Source organism: Aegilops tauschii, chromosome 5, assembly GCF_002575655.3.
Source record: "Aegilops tauschii subsp. strangulata cultivar AL8/78 chromosome 5, Aet v6.0, whole genome shotgun sequence".
Lineage (NCBI taxonomy): Eukaryota > Viridiplantae > Streptophyta > Magnoliopsida > Poales > Poaceae > Aegilops > Aegilops tauschii.
This window is the reverse complement of record NC_053039.3, coordinates 26,794,944-26,807,323: the sequence shown is the minus strand read 5'-3', so window position 1 is coordinate 26,807,323 and position 12,380 is coordinate 26,794,944. Positions and strand designations below refer to the sequence as shown.

The 12,380-nt window shown below is 47.0% G+C and overlaps 1 pseudogene; it reads left to right on the top strand.

Annotated features, from left to right (window-relative positions):
- Nucleotides 1-3,370: 3,370 nt before the first annotated feature.
- Nucleotides 3,371-3,832, top strand: LOC109754399 (putative ripening-related protein 7; annotated as a pseudogene).
- The last annotated feature ends 8,548 nt before the right edge of the window (nucleotides 3,833-12,380 follow it).

Sequence of the window (12,380 nt, the reverse complement as noted above, 5' to 3'; positions counted from 1 at the left end):
GGTGTCACGTGAAGGATTCCATTCGCATGAGGCGGCTGCTTGGAAGGTCTTCGTGGTGGCGGAGGGCTAGTAGCGTGAAACTCTATCCCCTGCTCGTGCTCGTTCAACGGGGGAAAGGAGGAAATGGCTATGTTTGTTGCGGGAGCTGCAGGGAGTAGGATCGAATCAGTAAGTGAGTGGCAAGGTGGGTAATTTCGCTTAGAAGTTGCTCTCGCAACCATGGAAGTTGGTGTTACCAAGCCGTGGAAAATGCACTACGATGACTCTCCAGCTTCCCAAAATCTACTCTGAGCAGGCGACCTTTGGTCCAGATTATGCTTTTCCAAAGTAGAAGTTGGCTTAGAAGCCAAACCAAACGGACCCTTAGATAGTTCATGCCCATCTGTGTGTAGTTACGAATGCCACACACTAACATGAACTAAAGCACATATCACCACCGGATGATTTTATTCAGAAGAAACAAGAGAAAAAAAATATATACAGAATTTCCATATAAAACTAAAGGAAAGCCTAACAGCAACATGAGCATGAGCTTCTGTTAGCACCCAGGTAGTATATCACACGATCTATTACACTTGCTCACGAATTCGAGTATCTGGTAGCGATTACAAGGAGTGGTACACGAATGGGAAAGGGGATCGGGAGAGGAACAGGGAGCCGCCGCCGCCGGGTGCCGTGATCCACTGGATGCTTTGGCCTTCTGCGCGTGTGCTCTTAAGTAGTTGGTGCCTCCGCTAGGTCGCACCCACTCTGGGCCTTGGTTCCGCGGGTTCGGCTTCCTTCGCCTCGCGGGCCGGCCCACGCCCGAGGCCGTATGCTTGACGAGGAGAGGGCCTGGGGTTGTAATGGGCCTGACATCCCCTCCTTCTTGAGAAGAGGCTTGACCCCAAGCCTCAGCCGCCGGAAAACGTGCTTGCAGCTCCTTCTTGTCTTCCCAGGTGTTGTCGATCTTGGTTTGATCCAATCAGCGCACTAGAACTTGTTCCACCATGGCTCCTTGCTTGCGCTTCCAGCGAGTGTTGAGGATGGCTCGAGGCACCGCTGGTACATCAGAGAGTACATGAAGTACTGGTTCAACCGGCGTACCTGGGAGCACCGCGCGGCGCAGCATGGAAACGTGAAAGACCGGGTGGATTGTGGCTTGCGGGGGCAGTTCCAGTTTATACGCCACCTCGTTGATCTTGCTAATGACAGGAAAAGGACCGTAGAACCGGAACGAGAGCTTGTGAATAGCCCGTTTTGCCACTGACGACTGGACATAAGGTTGCAGTTTCAGAAACACTGTTTGGGATCTCCACTTGTCAGCCAGCATGGATGGAAGATGAGCTCCAGCAGCTCTTCGACGACATGAAGCTGCACGCTCGTGGGGCAAGTGTGGTCCTGCCCCCAGCGCTCGCGACACTTGAAGCAAAGGCCATGTGCTCGCCGATACTCGCGCAGCGCCTTGATCTTGGAGTTGTCGCCACAGTTAGTGTCGTTGGTCCGGCGCTCGGGCGCGGCCGGTGTCGTAGGAGGCCGCCCCTATGGAGGAGGGGGCGGGAGCGGCATGGGTATGCCCGCGTCGCCAGATCCGCCGCCCGAGCCGTGGTGGGTCGACGAGGCCGCTCCCAGGTGCCGCCGTCCGCCACTTCCTCTTGCAGTAGTGCTAGTGCACACACCGTGTCCAGGTCAGGCGGTCGTTGCACCAGCACAATCGCCCGTATGTCCGCCCGAAGTCCCTCCATAAAATGAGTGAGGTAATAATAAGGATGAATTGAGTCAGAGTAAGCAGACAAATGACTGATAATTTGCTCAAATCGTTCAATGTAATCTGCCACAGTTGTTGTTTGTGCAAGCGTGTAAAATTGGCGGATGAGGAGCTGATGGCGATCTTGGCCAAAACGGGTGCACAACAAGGAAGAGAACGATTCCCAGTCAAATTCAGAGAGTTTCTTCTGAATCGACTGCAGCCACACCGAGGCCGTGCCCGAGAAGTTGAGCGTGGCCATGGGAACCCAGAAATTCTCCTGAATCGCGAACATATGAAAGTACTGCTCGCACAATGTCTTCCAGAGGCGTGGGTTCTCGCCAGAAAATTGGGGAAACGCAATGGATGGGTGCGTCTGGCCGATCCCCGCGAGCAACTGGCTCGCATGTGCATAAGGAGAGGGCAGAGGAGCGGGGGACATGGGAGTGAACTGACTGTTGGCCGGGGTGGACACCGACGCGAACGCCGGTGCCAAACCCCGCGGTAGGATGTCGATGCCGTGGCCGATCGGCCCTGATGCGCCGCCGCCCTCCGGACCCTTGTTGTCGTCCATCGGGTCGCGCAGGGGAGCGAGTGTCGGAGCAGCCTTGGGCGCGAGCGCCTGCTCCTCCTCTGCCGCGGGTCGCGCCTGTTGGAGTTCGGCGACCGCGGTGGAGAGCCTGTCGACGCGCCGTTCCAGCTCCGGGCGCCAGGCGACCAGATCCTCCAATTTGGCCGCCGTCGAACGGATATCCGCCTGGATTCCGCCTAGCGAGGAGGTCAACTTGTCGAAATATTCCTTGAAGGCGGGATCCATGGCGCTGATTCGATCCCTGATCGATTTTTGCCGCCGCGTCTCGATGAGGTGCGCCAGCCTCAAATCCAAGGCTCTGAATACCAGACGTTAGCACCCAGGTAGTATATCACACGATCTATTACACTTGCTCACGAATTCGAGTATCTGGTAGCGATTACAAGGAGTGGTACACGAATGGGAAGGGGATCGGGAGAGGAACAGGGAGCCGCCGCCGCCGGGTGCCGTGATCCACTGGATGCTTTGGCCTTCTGCGCGTGTGCTCTTAAGTAGTTGGTGCCTCCGCTAGGTCGCACCCACTCTGGGCCTTGGTTCCGCGGGTTTGGCTTCCTTCGCCTCGCGGGCTGGCCCACACCCGAGGCCGTATGCTTGACGAGGAGAGGGCCTGGGGTTGTAATGGGCCTGACAGCTTCCATCAACAAACTGTTTTGGAAGTCACATAACTGGACATTAGATCGCTAATTTTTAGTGACTTACTTGCATAGTCATTGTTTTCCGAATTTTGGTTGAAACACACACACTTCGAATGAATATATGGAAGCGTGCACAAGCTTTTGTATCACCACAATTTTTATAGTCAGACTAATGCGCCGGTTGCAAGACCTGTATGGGATATAATTTCCGGTTGTAGAAACTGGTGACATCGGGACAGCAGCGTTGCTTTGTCTGTAGGCGTAGACACGATTCTTAGACGAGACACACGAGGGCGGCATGCACATCCGTAAGTACGTCCCCACTTTGTCTCCAGGCTGCAGATCGAGCCTATATAAACTCCTCGAACCAGCAAAGCACACAGACACAGGGCAAGCTAGCTGATAAACAAGCACACAGGGCAGGAGCTCAATCCCCGCCATGACAGGCACTACCAAGGTCGCAGTGGTTTTTGCCATTGTTCTTGTTTTTCTGCAGGCGACATGCTCCGTTTCTGGGCGGCCCACTGTTAGGGAAGGCAAGTTTGAACTTCGACAGAACGTCCCGGCGACGATGACGGTGAACGGCTTCCAGCAAGGTGAGCCGGGCGGCGGGCCGGCGTCGTGCGATGGTCAGTTCCACAGCGACGACGACTTCGTGGTGTCGCTGTCGTCGGAGTGGTACGCCGACGGGGCCCGGTGCGGCAAGTTGATCCGCATCGCCGACGACGCCAACCTTCACATAAGCGCCAGGGTCGTCGACGAGTGCGCCGGCTGCGACAACGAGGTCGGCGCGTCGATACATATCTGGAAGAACTTCAATCTAGACCCAGTGTCGGCCAGGTGGACATCAAATGGTCCGACGTGCCGGACGAAGCCTAACTTAAACGGAAACTTAAACATGCATGCATGCATGCATCCATGTTGTCAGTCCATCGGTGGATCGAGTTATTTGCTTTCAAGTTTCAACTTTCAACTCTGTATTTGTAACTGGGGTATGCCTCAGTCCCTTAATGTCTCAGCGTTGGTACTCTTTGCCCGGCCGTCTTCGGAGCAGAGTAGTTACGTAGCTGAATAATAATGTACTCCCTCCGTAAACTAATATAAAAGCGTTTAGATCACTACTTTAGTAATCTAAACGCTCTTATATTTGTTTAGAGAGGGAGTAATAAACTACTCCCTCCGTGGAGCCCTGTATCACTTTCTTTTTTTGGCATGTTAGGGTTATTGCCCTAGCGTGGTGAATTGCTTTATACATAGGGAAACGACTAGCACATATGCCCGTGCGTTGCAACAGGTATAAAAGTAAATAAATATGTACTTAGAAACTTGAAAAAATACCACTCAAACAAATTCAACAATATTAGAAAAACTCACAAGGACCATTCTTGAAAAAAAATCCATCACTTTTTCGCAAGAAAATTAATAATCCATCACTGTCTTGATTATTGATTAACTTGCAATAAATTGATCAACGCAACTGAGCTACATGCATATACATAACCAGATTAAATTTCATCCACACCAGATATGTGTACATGCTCATGTATGTGCATGGGTTCAGAAAAAACTAACTGGAACGTTATGAAATAATATTATAGAAACAACAACTTGAACATGTAATTGTAGCGTATATGACCAAGCCTTTTCAATTGGGGACTTCACCCTGTATGTAAATTATGTTATATGAATAGACATATATTTGGATCTCCAACCAATCCTAGAGGCTGGGCTTGGTGGGCTCAACCTGTGCATCTGCATCGGTTTGTACGAATTAGAAATATCAGACAAAAATAAGATGTGTGTAAAACTACTATCAAACATAATATGCAACAATTGTTAATTGTTGTACATGGTGACAAAAAGAGGTATATTATATCTCATTGGCGAATTTGTGATTAGATTGTTTCTGATGTGCATTACAATTTTTCAAAAAAGACAATTGCCATAATATTACAAGTATTCTCATCAGAACCGGCACTGTCAACCACGAAGCAGCGTGTGATCTTGGCAAGCTACCACCAAAGGGGTCATATTGTTGAGACAAAGACATAGTGACCTTTTTTTTGGGGGTTTGGCCACATCGGAAAAATCCAACATGTGCAATAAAGCTAGGTGTACCAGAAATATTAAGTTTCTAGGTTTTCTTTAGAACCGACCAGTGTAGCTGTCATTAAATATATGAAGTATAATAGACTATTATCAAGCTTCTAGGATAAGCCAGGGAGACATAAGTCCAGAAATTGGTACCAAGAGGGATTCACGTACCAGAAAATGTCAACGTCTCGATGGGGGAAAAGTCAGAAAATTTAGTGCGAATCCATCTGCTGAACTGCCGGTCATAAAACTGTTATTTTACGTGAACTCATACCTGTACATCTGCTTGGATGAGGTCCGGCCGGCATGCACGTAGGTAGCTGGGCTCTTGGTGCCTGATCAGCTGGTTGTGCATGCACGTACATCTGCTTGGATGAATTCCGACATGCACATAAGTAGAGGTTCGTGACGGACCACCAGCGCGGCAGACCCGGGCGGCACGGCCAGGCGTGATGTCATCGGGACGAGCTCCATGTCGTCCTCTGCGGGAACCTGATCCTTGCCCATGCGCTCGTCGTGGGTTCAGAGATTCATGAGGAAGTAATGGGGGTGGACAACACTGAAGTCACTGGCCACGATCTGGGCTAGGATCCGATAGCCGGTATCCATGCGTTTGCAACCGTCCTCACCGCGTTGCTGGCCGATGTGGAGTCCTTCGCATCAACGAATTCGCCGAGTACCGGCGAAGTCTCGCGGCTGCCATCCTCCGCTTGGTCGGTTTCGCTTGCCCGCTTCCCTCGCACAGAATTCGCCGAGTATCAACGACGCCTCACAGCTGTCGTCCTTCGCTTACTCGCCGAAGCGTTTTCGCACGCGCGAGATCGTTCTCGCCGCTTCGCTCGCCCGTGTGCGGTGCGTGTCCGTTCCAGAAGGTGCACATATAATATTATATGGGTCAAGTTTAAGCAGAGTCCTTACGGGGTATTCTTTTGATTGGAATCCATTAGGGAAAGGATTCGTATCCCTGTGCTCTTCCTCGTGACACAAACCGCTAGCGATGCGGTGCTTTTTCTTTCCAATTTTTTTTAATGTAACCAATAAAATCACCTAAGCGGGACGAAACCAAAAATATCACTTTGCTTTATTAGTAGGTATAGATATAGATATAGAGGTATAGATATAGATATAGATATAGATATAGATTAGAACCATCTGGCCGATTCTATGTTCCGTGATCGCTGTGTGAAGAGCCTGCCACATGTCGGACCAGTCCCACACACCGTAAATCACAATTTTGCAATATCGTCCATGTTTCTAAAACATGTGCAATGTTGTAGTGCCAACTCGATGGTGCACACATATTTCTGCAACATAACTTCTGTTACAAAAAAATAGTTATGTAACACGGCATATACCATATGTTGCAAAAGTGAAAAACGACTCAGCACTGGATTTGTGTTCGATCTGACGGCTTGGGAGCTGGTGGATCCTTTAAAATAATCCGCCGGCCGACGTGTATATATGAAGCAGGGTGAAATCATGTTTCGAGGAGGAGTTGACGATGGGGTGACGCGGTGCTTCCCCGTTTGCTGAGTGTCGGCAAACATGCACTGCAAAGCGATTGTGCCTGTAGTACAGTCGATCACTGGATGATAATCCTTTTGTTTTTTAATAAGCCATTTAATTGCATTTAGTAAAAGGTGATTATATATTTCATGCAAAGAAAATGTGTGAACAAAGTGACAAAGCACGGCAGAAATTCAATCGATGCATATGCTAAGGTGTTTTTGAAGTGATGAGATCCCCCACACAACATTCTCCAACTCATGTAGTTTGCCAACACGAACGCGAGCGCACGCACACACGAGGCGATCTGATGGTGCAGATCATGTCCACACTGAGGCGTCGTAGCAAGAGGGAGATTCATGACTGTTGTGAAGGCCAGAGAGTGCATCTTGTAATTTTGGTTATCAATTTTTAATTCCAGTTGCGGACCAATTTGTGGTTGGATGTTTTTGAGGACAATAGTATTCCCCGCTGATCAGGGTTCAAGTTCTATACTTGACATTGGTGTTCGCATTTTCCTGAATATATTCCGGCTTTTCAGCGATGTGCATTCAATGGGAGGAGACCTTCCCGTCAACTATGAAGGTGTCTGTGGCAAATTAGTCAATTTCAAGATGTTATGCCGGCTCAGTTTCTCGGAGGTGCTCATAGGGGTAGGGTGTGTATGCATGTGTTCATAGGAATTAGTGTAGGCGCATATGTATGAGCGTCTGCGTCTGTACTGTGTTCAAATTTTCCTTTTAATTCGAGTTGCCTTCTATACCTACTAGTAGAACGCTCATGCGTTGCCTCGGGCCTTTTTGGCTTTTTTTCCTAGTTGCATATACATATACCCATATTATTTTATAAAACTCGGTTAATTTTTGGCTCCTTCCAATAATATCATCTTGGGACCTTTATCAATAGATTACTTTTTAACAATGGATCATTTTTTAAGAACAATTATTTGTATGCATCTCTTCCGATTGTATAAAACTTGATAAGTTTTTAGTCCGAACCATCCTAGTAATGTAGTGACTTGTCAATCAACATTTTCAAGGCATCATCCGAGCCATCAGTTTTTGTCTCTGATCTACAAAAGTGAACATATAAACACATATGAAATAAAAACAAAAATGATCATATAAATATATATTCATTGGTCAGCCGCTAGATGCAAGAATGCATCCATTTTTATTCGGAGTGGGTAGCATCATGCTTTTTAGTAGGGTGAGTCGCATCCCAATTTTATTAAATTGTAGGCTCGCCTGTAAATACTTGTCGGTAATTATTCTTCAGAAATAATTTGTTAGGATATGTGATATTTTTCACTATATAAAAAAGTAGGTGGCATTTCTTTCATTGAAAACAAATGTTTTTCCCTAAAGAAAACAGCAAGCAGCCGCTCCTTTTCTTCTTATCTTAAAAAAGAAACAATTCTCTCTCTCTATCTCTCTCTCTCAATACACACATATACACACCGAACGACACAACACTCACACTCACATATCATTTCCCCGGCCAGCTCTCCCCGCTATGGCGTCTCCACCTCCATCTCTCCCCGGCATGGCTTCTCACTGCTGCATCCCCTCGACACATGACATTCAGCCCGCACCTTCCTCTCACTGCCGTCTCCTGCTGGAATTTTGTCTATTTTGGGCCTATCCCAATAGCAGTTTCAGAAATTCTTAATAAATCCTAGAGGCCCACGCAGCCCATTCATGCAAGGCAAGAGGTGGAACTAAAGTTTAGTCCCACATTGCTAGTTTAGAGGGAGTTAGACCTCTTTATAAGGGAGGTTCTTTCCCCACTTGTATGAGTATGAGAACAAGAGGGACATCCACGCGCGCTCCTCCTCCGCCGCCCGACGCGCCGCGGGTTGCGGGAATGAGCTGAGCCGATCTCTAAATTTTTGCCACGCACTACGGGTATACGAAAGGTCACACGGAAGCTGAAAAGATTTTTGCGAAAGTGGAGTTCGAATGCGAACGGTGCAGCCCTTCGGCTGCTGGCTGTTCCCTTCATCTCCGTCTCTTCGTTTCGCCTCCCGTCGCTGCCCTCTCGCCTCCTTCTCTTGCGCCTATAAAAGGATCCTGTACGGGAGAAGGGTGATAAGGTTTTTGGGGAGCGCTCCGCGCGACTACTGACTTTTCCATCACGGAATCCGACGACTACTTCCCCGATGACGACTTCTTCCCCGACATCGACAACCTCATCGACGACATGGCTGGAGAGGATGTCGACCCCAAGTCCAGTGCTTCTGCTGCTGCTGTCCCGTACGTGTTCTTCCTCTTTCTGTTAGAGACCCTGCTACAGTTCCTTGTTCTAGTGTTTTCCCTAGATATGTTAGACTCTGTTTCATATATGCAACTTGCTATACTATCTGCTCTAGATGTGTTTAGTTACAGTTCATATATGAATATGCTGTTTACCTTCTCTTTATCAATTCGCATGACTTGTTTTATCACTGCTATACTAGTCGTGCTTTACCTATTATTTCTGTTAATAAAATCATTTGGTAAATTGCTCATATTTCCAACAATCCAAAAACCGTATCATAGGCCATTTACCCCAAGTGGTTTCGCTGCTTCCATGAGAACTCCTATGTTTGAGGGTATCCACTATAAGAGGTGGTGCGTGAGAGCAGTCTTATGGTTTCAAACCATGAGTTGCTATGACGCCACTCTTGGCAAACCTGAAGGGGAGCTTGATGCTCAACAGGCACAAGCCTTTCAGAAAATGGATACTCTGTTTAAGGCTGCTCTCTTGAGTGTTCTTGGTGAGAACATAGTTGATGCTTATGCGTCAATTGATAATGGAAAATATATGTGGGATGCACTCGAGGCCAACTTTGGGGTCTCGGATGCTGGCACTGAGCTGTACATCATGGAGCAATTCTATGATTACAGGATGACTGAAGAGTGCTCCGTGGTTGAGCAAGCTCATGAGATACAGTCATTTGCTAGAGAACTTGAGCACTTCAGTTGTATGCTACCGGACAAGTTTGTTGCCGGAGGTATCATCACTAAGCTTCCTCCTTCGTGGAGGAACTTTGCTACCTTACTGAAACATAAGAGACAGGAGTTTTCTGTCCCGGATCTCATTGGCACTCTTGATGTGGAAGAAAAGGCGAGAGCAAAGGACACACGTGCTCGAGGTATTGAGGGAGGATCTAGTGCCAATCTGGTACAGAAGAAGAACTTCCAGCCCCACAAGTTCAAGAACAAGGGAAAGTTTGATGGTAAAGCAAAGTTTGATGGGAAGAACAAGGCTGTGCAACACACGAACTTCAAGAAGAAGAATGATAAGAAGAAAGGTGCTTGTCATGTGTGTGGGGATCCTGATCATTGGGCTCCTAGTTGCCCTAATCGCTATGACAAGCGTCATCCTGGGAAAGGCGGCAAGACCGCTAATGTTGTCATTGGAGACACTGACATGAAGGATGCTGGGTATGGTATATTTCCCACTATTCTTTCAGTATGTCATTCTCCTGATTGGTTGATTGACACGGGTGCTAATGTGCATGTATGCGGTGATATTTCCATGTTTTCGTCTTATCAGACCGCAGGGACATCAACCGTGCTGATGGGCAACGGTTCAAGTGCTTCTGTTCGTGGTGTTGGCACGGTCGATCTGAAGTTTACTTCGGGGAAGATCGTGCGGCTGAAGAACGTGCATTATGTCCCCTTCGTCAATAAAAATCTTGTTAGCGGATCTCTTCTGTGTAGAGATGGCTACAAGCTTGTCTTTGAGTCGAATAAATTTGTAATATCCAAGTATGGAACCTTTGTTGGTAAAGGTTATGAGTCAGGAGGCCTGTTTCGTTTATCCTTATCAGACGTTTGCAATAAAGTTGTTAATCATATTTGCAACAATAGTGAATCAAATGTGTGGCATTCACGTCTTTGTCATGTTAACTTTGGTTGGATGTCGCGACTAGCGAAGTTGAACTTAATCCATAGTTTCACCACTGTCAAGGGATCTAAGTGTCAAGTTTGTGTGCAAGCTAAGCAACCTCGTAAGTCTCACACGACTGCGGAAACGAGAAATCTTGCACCACTAGAGCTCATACATTCAGATCTATGTGAAATGAATGGTGTTTTGACAAAAGGTGGAAAGAAATATTTCATGACGTTAATTGATGACTCCACTAGATACTGCCGTGTGTATGTTTTGAAATCTAAGGATGAGGCTTTGAACTTTTTCAAGATCTATAAAGCTGAAGTGGAAAATCAACTTGATCGGAAAATCAAGAGGCTTAGGTCCGACCGTGGTGGAGAGTATTTTTCCAATGAATTTGATGGTTTTTGTGTGGAACATGGTATAATCCATGAGAGGACGCCTCCCTATTCACCTCAGTCAAATGGGGTGGCCGAAAGAAAGAACCGTACTCTAACTGATTTGGTTAACGCCATGTTAGACACATCGTGTCTCTCCAAGGCATGGTTGGGGGAGGCGATATTGACGGCATGTCATGTCCTAAACCGAGTTCCCACAAAGAACAAAGAGATAAATCCATTCGAGGAATGGGAGAAGAAAAGGTTAAAACTCTCTTATCTACGAACATGGGGTTGTTTGGCGAAAGTCAATGTTCCAATTCCAAAGAAGCGGAATCTTGGACCAAAGACTGTGGATTGTGTTTTCCTGGGATATGCTTTTCATAGCATTGGCTATAGATTCTTGGTTGTAAAATCCGAGGTACCTGACATGCATGTCGGTACGATCATGGAGTCGGATGCGACTTTCTTTGAAGATATCTTTCCCATGAAGGATACGGATACCTCATCTAATCAGGAGATGCCTAGTTCATCGAATCAGGAACCAGTTACAATTACCAAACCTGCCATTTCGATGGAACACTTTGAAATTCCCGTGGAGGAGAACAATGAAGTTCCTACTAGGAGCAAGAGACAGAGGACTGCAAAGTCTTTTGGTGATGATTTTCTTGTGTATCTCATAGATGACACTCCCAGCTCTATTTCAGAGGCCTATGCATCTGAAGATGCTGACTATTGGAAGGAAGCAGTTCGTAGCGAGATGGATTCCATCTTGGCGAATGAAACTTGGGAGATAACTGATCGTCCTTATGGGTGCAAACCTATAGGATGCAAATGGGTATTCAAGAAGAAGCTTAGGCCTGATGGTACTATTGAAAAGTACAAGGCTCGGCTCGTGGCTAAGGGTTATACCCAAAAGGAAGGTGAAGACTTCTTTGATACTTACTCACCTGTGGCTCGACTGACCACTATTCGAGTTCTACTTTCACTAGCTGCCTCGCATGGTCTTCTCGTTCATCAAATGGATGTTAAGACTGCTTTCCAAAATGGAGAGTTGGACGAGGAAATTTATATGGAACAACCAGATGGTTTGGACTAGATGGTCAGGAAGGAAAAGTGTGCAAGTTGCTGAAGTCTTTGTATGGACTCAAGCAAGCACCCAAACAGTGGCATGAGAAGTTTGAAAGAACTTTAACAACTGCAGGCTTTGTTGTGAACGAAGCTGACAAATGTGTGTACTATCGCCATGGTGGGGGCGAGGGAGTTATCCTTTGCTTGTATGTTGATGACATACTGATTTTCGGAACAAATTTAATGTTATTAAGGAGGTCAAGAATTTCCTATCTCGCTGTTTTGAGATGAAGGATTTAGGAGTGGCTGATGTCATTCTGAACATCAAGTTGTTGAGAGACGATGGTGGTGGGATTACATTGCTTCAATCTCACTATGTGGAAAAGATCTTGAGTCGCTTTGGCTATAGTGACTGCAAGCCCTCTCCAACACCTTATGATGCAAGTGTGTTACTTCGAAAGAATCAAAGAATTGCTAGAGATCAATTGAAATATTCTCAG